This window comes from Limanda limanda, chromosome 8 (genome assembly GCF_963576545.1).
Source record: "Limanda limanda chromosome 8, fLimLim1.1, whole genome shotgun sequence".
NCBI lineage: Eukaryota > Metazoa > Chordata > Actinopteri > Pleuronectiformes > Pleuronectidae > Limanda > Limanda limanda.
In genome coordinates this window covers 27,887,475-27,899,861 of record NC_083643.1, presented here as the reverse complement: position 1 = coordinate 27,899,861, position 12,387 = coordinate 27,887,475, and positions in this window count along the sequence as shown.

The window sequence follows — 12,387 nt, the reverse complement described above, 5'->3', positions numbered from 1 at the left end:
ACATGAAGACAATAATGTGAATTCTGTGTAAAGACCCAAAATTTGATACATTGAAAAAGAATGGCTAATGGCTAATTCAAGAGTTGGTTTTAGGTTTTAAATTGAGGTGAGGATGAGGGCTGGGTGTACTAAATGCAATTATAATTAGTACTCCTAAGTAGTCTATATAAATGCAAGCTCCATTTGTGAGTAGGGGATAACATGAGATCCATTCAAGGTTTAACATTTAATTTTGGGTGAGGAAGTTTTCTGGTTTAGCGTCAGGTCTTAGACTGAGACTTACTGGGTCTGATATATTAACGGTTAAGGTTATGGTCGACCTCTGAGAAACAAAGGAAATCAATGCATAGTCTTTGTAAGTGTAAAAGTCAGTGTGTGTGCAGGTTCGTTGCCAGTGAAGTAAAAGTGCTTTCAAGAGGACTTGCAGAAGTGGACGACTATCAGACAGATGATGACAACGTGTACTCCAAGTTTAAGAGTGCAGATTTGAACAAAATGGCCACAATAGAACTGCAGGTGGTTGAAAAGGTTGGTGGATCAATAAGCTCATTGATTACTTTGCTGGGAGCTGAGATTCATGCATTTTTAAAAACACACATTTGGGACAGCAGCAACTTTCCTCTTTACTTCTTCCCTTCCTATGAAAATGAGACAGTTATTTTGGTCTAATTCTGGAGGCAGTAAATTATCTCTTTTCTCAGCAGTATTTTTTACAATAACTGCTGAAAAATAAGCTATTTTGTTATTTGATTACTGTATTTAATAATGTTATGAGCGTTTCTAAACAGATGAATGATCTATTCAAAGGCTGATTCTACCACACACATCTTTTCTATTTAGGTAATTGAGGTGAACAATTAAGCAGGAAAGAGAATCTTGTTTCTTCCATCAGAATCTTACGATCATCCAGAGAAGAACCAGCTGAGTCGGCACTGTGGGTGGTAAACAAAACAATTATACATGTTTGGAGTATGAATACAAAGAAATAAAGCAGTGTGACTTAAATCTCCTAATACGTTAAGGAACAAAGTAAAGTTTGAAATGATTAATGATGCAGTGTCTTAAAATAGGATAAAAAATGTTTACACGGGACATAAAACAAAAATGAAGCAAAATTAACGGATCCATTCAGCTTTAAAATGAGCTCATTAGTAGGGATGAGTATTGATAAGATTTTAACGATTCCGATTCCTTATCGATTCCTGCTTATCGATTCGATTGCTTATCGATTCTCTTATCGATTCTTTTTGGGCAAGGGGGGGAAAAAAAGAGCACAAACGGGTTTATTTACATTAATTTTCTTTTATATAATTTTCTATAATGATGCACACCATATACAGTATGTATACATAAACATTTACATTTTTTAAATAACCAAAAACATTCACGTATTCCTCTTGAACTAAAGATAAACCTGACATTCTTCTGTAGAAATTACGATAAAATAAAACTTATATAACTTAAATAAAACTTACTCTGTTTAATTTAAACATGTTACTAGAAACTACAATGCTCCTTCCTTTTTTAAAAAGGGTATATGAAAACTGAGCTGCCAAAATTAAACTAGCAGTGGCAAATACCATCAAGTCTGCACCAGCAATTGTAATCAACAAAATCAACAATTCTTGTGCAGAAAAATAAGCATGTCTGCTTTCTCCGGAAGGATACGGGATCTCTCAGGACTAATTGTGTCTCCAGCCGTGGAGAACACTCTCTCAGATGGGGTGGAGGATGCCTGAACACACAGATAGGACTCAGCTAGACCTGACAGCAGGGGTAAAGTGTGTCTCTGGTCCCACCACCAAAGGGTGGCGTTATTCGTAGAGGGGATGGAGGGCAGACTTCTGTACAGCTGGACCTCTTGATGCACTCTCTGGGCCATGGACTCAGGGAGCTGTTGTTGTTGCAGGGACTGCGACATTACCGCCGAGCGAAGCTGCAGTAGCCGCCGAGCTACTGCGACGTTACCGACGGGCAAAGCCGCAGTAGCTCGCCGGCTACTGCCGAGCGAAGCCGCAGTAGCCGGCGAGCTACTCCGGGTTGCCGCCATGACATGTTTGCTGCCGTCTGAATGAAAAAGTTCGCGCATGCGCAACGGCACAGGGAACCGTTAGCAGAATCGTTAAAGAATTTCGCTAACGATTCCAAGGAATTGGTTCACTGGGAACCGGTTCTAAACAAGAACCGGTTTTCGATTCCCATCCCTACTCATTAGTGTTATATAACGCCAAAACAGCTGCTGATGCGCTGGGATTGTAAAGGAGTGGCGCCCCCATCGAGGGTCCTGAAAAGTTGAACCCCGCCATTTTTTGATATTTTGACCTCAATTCAGCAAAAAAAAAATCTATTTTAGCAGAAAAATCGCAAGGGATTATACCACACTAGTTGTGGGTTATCATAATTCTGTCCACCTGCAACTAGTACAACACACTCTAATCCCCACCCACCTGGAGTTTGCTGCTTCCTTCAACAACTGTCAGGTATGAAATATGTGTTGCAGGAGCTGGTGCCGCTACCAGAGCTGAGAGGGATGATAACACTGTGATTGGAGCTGTAAAGAGTGCTGCATTGTGGACAGACAACAAAAACCACCTGAGCAAAACAATCTCAATTTACCAGCCCAGCATGAACCACAGAGCTAAATATAGAAATATATGTGTCAGCCTCAGTTAGTCTGAAGAAACAGACAGAAGGTTTATTCTGCAGGTCAAACACCTGTTCCGGGGCTGGGTGTTTTCTCTGGGGTCTCACTAACATGTATGTTCCAGCCTGTAATTAACTGCTGAGATGATGATTTGAAACCACACATTATAGCCTTACTGTTGTGCTGCAGGAACATCAGGGGATCACCGATGTCAGAGGTGAAGACTGACTAAGAATGGTTGACATGACAGCTCCCCAAAAGTGAAGCCAAACCATCTGGATCGCCCCCTGGTGACTGACCGCAGTACAGCTCGTAAACCCAATCCTCCTTAATGTTAGTGACATGAGCCAAAACAAATAAAAGCAAAAGTCATGTTAGATATCTATTTCTCAACGCTGGATTTTGTCATTTTAGGCGGTTCAGTCCCAGTGTTAATGTTTTTGAAGGTTCCGCCAAGAAGGTTAAGTTTTCATGTTTATTCGTTTGTTTGTGTGTTAGTTAGCAGGATTTCACAGAAACTACTGGACAGATTACCATAAAACCTTCAGAAAGGATTCAGTAGGTTCAGGGCAGAACCCATGCAATCTTGGAGCAGATATGGATGGGGCGGATTCACTTTCTTGAACAATGTGAGATAGGACGATTTTTTCCCAGAGATTTCCCAGGTTATAATTTTTTCTTTTTGTTATTATAAATTACATAGTATATTTAGATTATGTAATGCAGAATATCCATTTCGGTCCTATAATATGTTATGGTATTTTCCACCTTACAAAAATATATGGTCATCTGGACAAATACTATGTAAGCTGTTGCACTGAGTCGTTTCTGTGTAAGATTGTAAAAGGGCCTCTCAGTGCTGTATTGATTTTTTTCTTTTTCACCGAGCTGACACCGACTTCTTGCATGTTAGTATTGCAGCCATTTCTCTGAGTCACCTTCTGGATGAGGGAGCTTAATGTGGCTTCCAAAAATTCAGAGTAATTTTCAGGGCAAATTGATGCACCTGGCTTTTTACACAAAGGACAAAGAACAGCAACATGATATGACTCCTATTTGCCTCTGAGACGATACCAAAAAAGAGGATAAGAAATAGCCAATATGAATCAACCATTTCTCTCAGGTTACATCTCAGAGTATTTTCCTTTCATGAGAATTTAATCTAGGCTGAACACAGAGAGAGAATGAGCGTACAGACTGTTGGAAGAACATTACCCGTCAAAATTAAAACAAGAGCTGATACTGCGTCAAGAACAAGTCGTAATTTAAAAAAACGATTCAAGTGCAACAGCTTCACACATTGAATTGCTGTTTTTCTGTCATTGACAGTACACTGTGTTCTAGCGAAGGTCTGTCTGGCTTTAAAGAAAATCAAGGTAATTAAAGCTGCCAGCAGAGTTGGACGGGCCCTCACTCCCGGTGCTTCTCGGGCTGCACGCTGGACATCACCTGACAGAGCTGCTGCGACCATCAGACAGTCTGCGAATAAGTGAGATGTCCTCTCTTGTGTGTGGGGCGGTTGATATAAGTATCAACACCTGTGTCCACTAATTGCGCTAGTGAGCATGCACCAAACCTACATTTTGTCACTGTGAAAAGACTAGACCATAACATTTCATGTACCTGGAATGATGATTACTATACTGGGTTGACTTTCTGTTGCACCATGACTATGATTGAATATTGGCTTGTAGTCCATAAGCTGGGACTCTAGGACAATGTATATTTGGGTTACAACAACAAAAAATATTTAGTCATTCTTGGCCTGATATATCTGCCCATCAAATGTAGGTGAAATGTGATGTGAAAACTAGTTAAAGTTAAATGCTGTAGAAAGGCTCTAATGAGGAACCTTATCCAAGTGTCACAGTGAATATGGCAACGACAATTTATCTAAAAATCTAAATCAGTCTGTCACCTCAACAATCTCTAAGGACAATTCTGACCAGTGTAAACAGGCACATCTATGTAATCTGATGGGATAATTTTTTTAAAAGGACGATAGGAGATTAATAATAATAATAAAAAACATTTCCAGCCATGCCAGCTGGTGGCGCTATAACCAAGACTGAAATTTAGCCTGTAGATTTAGCCTTCAAGTCTGGACTTTTATCAAACACCAGAATAGAACTCAGTAGAGTGCATTCTTTCACCAAGGCCCAACAGTCCCCTTTAGTTCAATCAAGCTGCCCCAACTCTCACACACATTCTTGATGCCTTCTTTCCCATCACTAGTCATTGGTTCATTGGTTCTTCCCGTAGGCACTATGACTGTTTCAAAATTGCCCTGTAGATCTCTTCCGAACGGGACTCTTATCAAACACGGGAAATTGGTAAAGATCTGTCAGGGCAGAATCTATAACAATACGTGGCAAAGAACTAAAATTCCAAACGCTGCCATGGTGAAAACACACAATATTCCCAATGAGACATCAAGGTCTTAAAGCGTTTCTGAAAAAAACTCACTATAATTAAAAATCTTAACACCGAATGTGGCAGAGATACCGAGTGTGGCTTTAGACTTTGATTCCGTTGGGAGCGATGCTAGGCCAGATTCATCTCAGCTCCTCACAGTATTAGCACACTATTAGCTCATACAGCAGCTGAGGGAGCCATGCAGAGGAAGAGGTGGTTTGGATCATTTGTAATAATGAAGGTGATGGTGATTTAGAGACAAACCCCTTGATGCTGCTGCCTGATATATGAACTTTAATATCGCTTCATTACGACTTTACCTCCTCCAAAGTAATTTCTAATTATCTCTTTGTGTACTTTCATATGAGATTCTTATTGGTCATAAAACCCTTAAAAATGTTCAGATTAATTCAATCAAAACAATGTTATTATTTTTTTGGAATGGCAAATATATTTTATCAAAGTTCATTCATGACATTAAGTTTGTGTTGTATTATTTAAGGTTCCAGTGCCTGTGAATTTAGAGCTTTGAATTATATTCATGCTCCAGTGCCACAAATAGATTCAAAGTTATTAGAATGTGAAACCCCTCTGACTGCTCCTAATTGCTCTCTCCTCAATCTCTCCTTCCCCTAATTTGCCAAATTGAGACTGTGATAGATGTATGGAGTTCTTCCAAACTTCATTATCCTCCTCACCCCTGCCTGACGGCTGAGAACATTGTCAAAGACTAATGTTGTGCAGGCAAGAATAATTCAGACCCACAACCCACGCACACACAGATTCATTTTGAATCATAGAAAAACATCCAAAACTTTACCAAAATCTCAAATATATAACGGTAGAATGAACATATATGTAGTTCAATTATATTTTGATTTGTTATTATTTAGGAAAACCTATATACTTTCATCATTGATTACTCAAATTATTCTTTTCTTAATTAACCAATCATTTGGACACATCAGAAATCAGTGACAGAAAGATTCCTTGAGCCCACACATCATGTGATCAAATTTACCATCAAATGTTTTGGTATCTTTGCTGGAAAATATACTTAAACAATGAATTTATGTCAAAATAACAGATGATGATCCACTAATTAAATCTAGGGCTTGTTATCCTGGAAAGTCTAACAAGGTCAGGCTACACTTTGAAAGTATGCTAAATGCCCATCCCCTCCCATTGGCCCTCTTGTCAAAGCTGCGGCCCCAAAACACATGAACGTGCACTGACTGAGAAACTGCTAGAAGCCCACTCTCCACAGTCTCCACAGCTGAAGACTCTGGTCATGTGAGAGCATGGGCAGGGTGCACTTAGGGAGGCAAGACGGTTATTTCAGACATGAACTCTAGAGAATGTATTCTCCGGGTTTTGTCTTCTTCATATGAACAACGCAGCAGGAGATTCTCAGCTCAGATGTGTCCACAACAGAATAGAAGTGTCCGGCGTGTCCAGGTGAGGGGTGGGGCAGCAGGCAGAGGCAGGAGGAAACGCACAAAGGCTGCTGCAAAGATCATGTGTTTCTGTTAACTTCTCATCAACACCAAGCTCCATTGGCGTCTTATATGTCTACAGCTCCTCTCTTTCATCCTAGTTGATTTCATCCTTTATTTGATTTGTTTTGTTAATTTTTGCGTCTGTCATGTTTTAGAAACATCATCAACCCACCCACTTGCTCTGGGAAATCCTGCTGAGGATCTCCTGCTGTTCTCTCACACCAACGCAGTCAGACATTATCCAGAGTTTTTATATGAGACATTTGTTATTAGGATTAACCCCTTAAGTTTCCCCATCTCGTTTTCAACAGGGTCCAGAACACAATAATACAAATACATTTAGACAACATATTTAAAACACACACACACACACACACACACACACACACACACACACACACACACACACACACACACACACACACACACACACACACACACACACACACACACACACACACACACACACACACACACATGAAAGTCCTGACTCTGACATTTGTGTTTTCAAAGGCGGCTCCTCCAGAGTTCTGAAAACAGCTTTAGTGACAACCAATCATTTCATGAGTCCGAATGCAACTACTGGTGATGTTGACACCTCAGTTATCTTTGCAACTCTGGTATTTATGCAATGTCATGCAGTGTGAAGGAAGATTTGTTTCTAGTGTGAGGTGCAATTTAATATAATGTCTATACAAGTCTTCAAACCCAAACCAATAGTATACTATTTATTGTAGTACAGTATAAATGATGATGAGTAGGATTTCCTGAACAAAATGGGCACATAAATGAAATGTCAGCACCCTCAGTAAAAATCACCTGTTCCCATGTTGCTTAGCACAGTGTAAAAGGCTGTTTGAAATCTAGTTTGTGCTGAGGCAGGTCAAATTCTCTCTCTGAGGGGCAGAGATCTGCTCGGCAATGAGCAGCAGCAGGGCAGCGATCTAAATGTGCACATCCTTGCATCTTGAGAAACAGCTGGTTGTGCTGTTTTGTCTCTAATGAGGATGAATAGACTCACATCAAAAGAAGAGGCGACTGACCAATGAGCCTCTGTGTTTCTCTCTGGGAAGAGGTCAGGTGGATAACCTCAGAGTTTCTAGCTGCAGCCCAGCACAGGAGCACTGAAGGTCGTAGCTTGCTTTCAACAAGATGCACTTCAGTTCAAGTGATTTAAAACAGCGTTCAGCGTGTTGAGACTTCGTCAGTGACATCCACACACACACTCAACACTGTCACACTGGCATCAGGAGGCGCCGTCACTGTCACAGCTGTCACACAGTCCTGCAGATCCATGACGGACCAAACCAGATGGCCTCCCAAGTCGTTCATTAAGCCTCTGAACAAAGTCTGAGTGTGTGAGTGATCTCACTGGACTGTGACAGCATCACATCTATGTGTTATTGTGACACAATACCACTTGTAAGATGAAGTCTCTTTATATAGACCAAAGTATGGGCTCTACACTCTGTACAACGTACTTTGATTTCAAACTGTAATGGTGCCTTTTACTTATATTGTCTCATGATAAGTACTGGGATCCTGTACTTAAGTGAACATACCAAAACTACAACTCCAAGGTAAACTCCTGTTGTAGGAAATTAATTGTTTTAAATATTGTTCACCATATAACTCACCAGTTGTTGGTCAGTAAATCCACCACTTTAGTCCTTGCTGAAATATCTCAACAGCTACTTGAAGGATTCACGTTACATTTGGTTCAGACATTCCTGAAAGGATGAATCCAAGTGAATCTGGGGACCCCTCGACTTCTCCTCTAGTGCCCCCATTACATTGACTTGTTTTTTGAGTGGAATGTCCTCAAAGCTATTGGACAGACTTAGACTTAGAGTTAGTTATTGGGGAATATTTGTATGAATTACTTGACTAGATACAATTTTGTTTAAAACATTTTCATCGGACTTTTGTTAATTTGAGCATTTAATGTTAAAACAACTGTGAGTGACGAGCAGGGACATTGCTGTGTGTTGGAGTGTCACAAAAGCGGAGACTGGCTTTGACAAACCTTGGCTGATGTTAGACATCACATGCGGTCCCTCCAGATAATGTCAGATTAGATGGTAAATGGTTTTGTATTTATATAGCGCTTTTCTAGTCTTGACGACCACTCAAAGCTCTTTACAGTACAGTTTTACATTCATCCATTCACACACAATTCATTCAGTGCATCTATTAGCAGCACTTTGTTGTTCTATAGGGGGCAATTCGGGGTTCAGCATCTTGCACAAGGACACTTCGGCATGCAGATGGGGAAGACTTGGGATCGAACTGCCGAACTTCAGGTTGGAGGACGACCGCTCTACCCCTCAGCCACAGCTGTCCTCAGAGATTAACCAGAGTTCAGTGCGTGTCTGAAAGCAGCTTTAGTGACAATCTTATTTGGTCCATAGGCAATTACTGGTCATGTTTATCACAGTGTGTGAGGACCACAGACACCGGCAGATTTTCTTCAATTGTCTTTACAGCGCTCGTATTTATGAAACGTAAGCAGTGTGAAGGAAAGTTTATTTCAGTGTAAGGTGGTATCATGTCTACAAGCCTTCAGGGCCTAAACAATAGTAATAAATGTATATGTAAAGAAAAAACAACCACCACATATTAATAATGGGTTATTTGGCAAAGATGTCGATTAAAACATATATATCTTCAATATTTGGTTGTGCCACCTGAAATTGTTTGGGTAGTGAAAATACTGTCAAAAATGTCTTGAAGCAGTTTGAAAACTTATTAAAACCAATGACACTTGTTTAAACATATTTTTCCAAGCTAAAATATATATATATATATAAAAGACCCTTTCAGAAGCTGTATTTGTCATTTACTCATAAATAAAATACTTTGAGATTAAATTCAACTTTATTGCAGAGAAAAAGGTCCATAACTATATAAAATAAAAACAAAATACAAACAAAGATACAATCAGCAGCTCACAAATACAAGTGATCCAGTGTTTCCAGAAACAAGAGGGATACCGGTTTCACTCTGTGGAGGCTCAGTTAACCACATCGGGATGACATTTGTTGATGACATTTGTTGAATCAGTTAATCAACACTTACATTTCTATAGAAAACTGCACGGTACGTAGGAACATTACAGGCCACACAGATCTGACTTGCACTGGTCCATCTTTGGAGCTTAAGAGAGATTCTAAATGCATAATTAAATGCCACCTGAGGCTTTTTCATTTTACCTCCTGTGTAACTGCTTCATAAGTGAGCAGTATAGAATGGAGTGGGCTATAAAGGGCTAGTTTAACATCACCTGTACACATGTGAAATTTACCTACCATCATATTGGCTTGTGCATACATACAACACTGACAGTGAACGTCATCATCATCATCATCAGACAAAGCCTCCCTGATACCGTGATCTAGATGTTTGACTTTGTCCGCCCTAGTGGCTGCTTGGTCCAACATAAAAACAGTTTGGAAATAAATCTTTGCTTTCAGCTATTAAGACACCATTGCAGCACTGGGCAGCTCCTTCAGCAACAGACAGATTGACCCTAAGTGTCTGAAGGATAGGTATCACAAGTCGTTCCTTCCTGCAGCAGTGAGACTGTATAACCAGCTCTGCTCCCAGTAAAAACTACATGCACCACCATTATGGACTGCTCTTTAACACTTTAACATTTCAGATCTGTGCAATATTCACTGTGCTATATTCATCTGTTTGTGCAATATCAATAGTTAATTTGCAATCAAGTCACTGTACATATTATCACACTGCATATATTTCTTCCTGTCTTTACTCTGTACATATTAGTTTAATTACATTCATATATTTCTAAATACTTTTGCTATTCCTTACACTTAAGTATTTCATGTTACTTATTACTTGCTGATGTCTTTTTGACTCTTGCTGATGTAATACTGCAGATTTCCCCATTGTGGGAGTAATAAAGGATTATCTATCTTATCAAATCTTATCTTATCATATCTTATATACACAAATCTGTGCCATGTTTCTTTTGATAACCAAATGGATTGTCAGTGGTTATTACATATTATTGAAGTCCATCCAAAACAAGTTGTTCTAGTACTTCATGAAACTACCCTAATATAAAACAACTCTTAATGTCATTAATGTCCTTCATGCGCGACAAGGCGTTGATTGGAGCGTGGGCACAGTCCACAGAGAACTTGTTTTGAGCTCTCGATCCACATCGACCCAAAGTGGTTCACAGGCAGGAAAATGATGTCGTCCTGACTCTGAGTTTTCATTTTCACCATTAAGAAGTTAAAAAAATCCATCTTCCACATTAACTTTGCCATCATCAGTCGTATCAAATCAAAATGTACCCAGCCTCTCTGCACCTCGTCCATCTTTCTAATATAATGTGAATGGCACTACTGACCTTATCATGGTGTACCTCACCTCTCACAATGTCAGCTTGGACTAGCTCCAGCCCCCCGACTGCAACCCATAAAGGTTTAGTGTTGGATAATGGTGGATAGTTATTATTGATTAATAATTGTGTAAGCAGCCGTCAGATGTGGAACTAAGTAGTTTAGTCCAGCAGAGGTCTATCATTCAAGTTTGAATAAACCTTCTGCTGCAATTGTATTTTGGGGTATTTTTCTCTTATCTTTGCTTTTATTTGTAAATGATTTGCTGTTTATAGCATGTGATGAATAGTAACTTATTTCTTCTGAGAAGAGAGAGGGTATTTAAAGATATATCCCTGTCCTTGCTTTACTTATTGGATCATAGAAGATACACGATGTTCCATATTGTAAATTGAAAATGTCGAGCGTAATTGAACTGAAACGTTTGATAAGTCTAGAGGGGAAATGCCTCTTTGGTGGAGCAGCTAGTGTTGGAGGATTTGTCTCAATTATATTTGAAATATGTCACAATGTCCAAATTATGACACACTGAGTTTATTTTCCCTGACATGGCAAATTGTGGATGAAATATTCTTGTGTAAAGTTCATTAATAACTGAAATGGTTTAGTTTTGATTCTTACTTTATCTGAAGCCTGGAAAAGAAAACGAGATGGATTACTTCATGAACATTTATTCCAATTTGTCCAGCACTACATATGTATTTTGTCAGTGATTTATGAAAGATGTTGTACATGATAACCCATGCATTTGATTGTGAAAAATGATTAAGTTTCTTCTGACTTCACTTGATGGTGATTGTTTGACTGTTCATGAAATGCCCATGTTTGTGTCTTCAGATAAATTAATGGATTTTGGAAGAATCATATAAAACGCATTAAAAAATGATTTTATCCTGAAACAGAACAGACTGTAGTTTACCTTTAATATCTGGGAGGACTCTGACATCCAGGGCATGTTCAGGAGTAGTACTATTATCTGCTTGTGTTTCTTTCATCTAAGATGCTTCTTGGACTGATAATAGAGATGCTATTAAGAAGAAACATGGATCTCTATTCAAATCTACTGGCAGCCAGCAAAAGAGGAAAAATTAAATCTACTCTACATGTGGGAAACTAATCAACTTTACGTCAAATAACAAGGATGCTGTCAGATCTGCATTGGGATAAATGTATGAACAATGTGAACATGAAGACAGCAATGAAGCAGCTGTAAAAATATATGTTCCACCAAGTTTTGAGGATTGGTTGATTTTCTCATTGTCTCTTAACAAACAAAAAAGTGTAAAAAAAATCTAAGAATATATAAGTATTTTTTTTCCCCGAATTAGTGGTGGTCAACAACTTCACAGAAATTCTTCTACATGTTTTACGACACATTAACAAAAAATATATTTGTTATACTAGCTAACCTGCAGGTGTATTAATAGCAGAGATAATACTTAAAAACCACACAGAG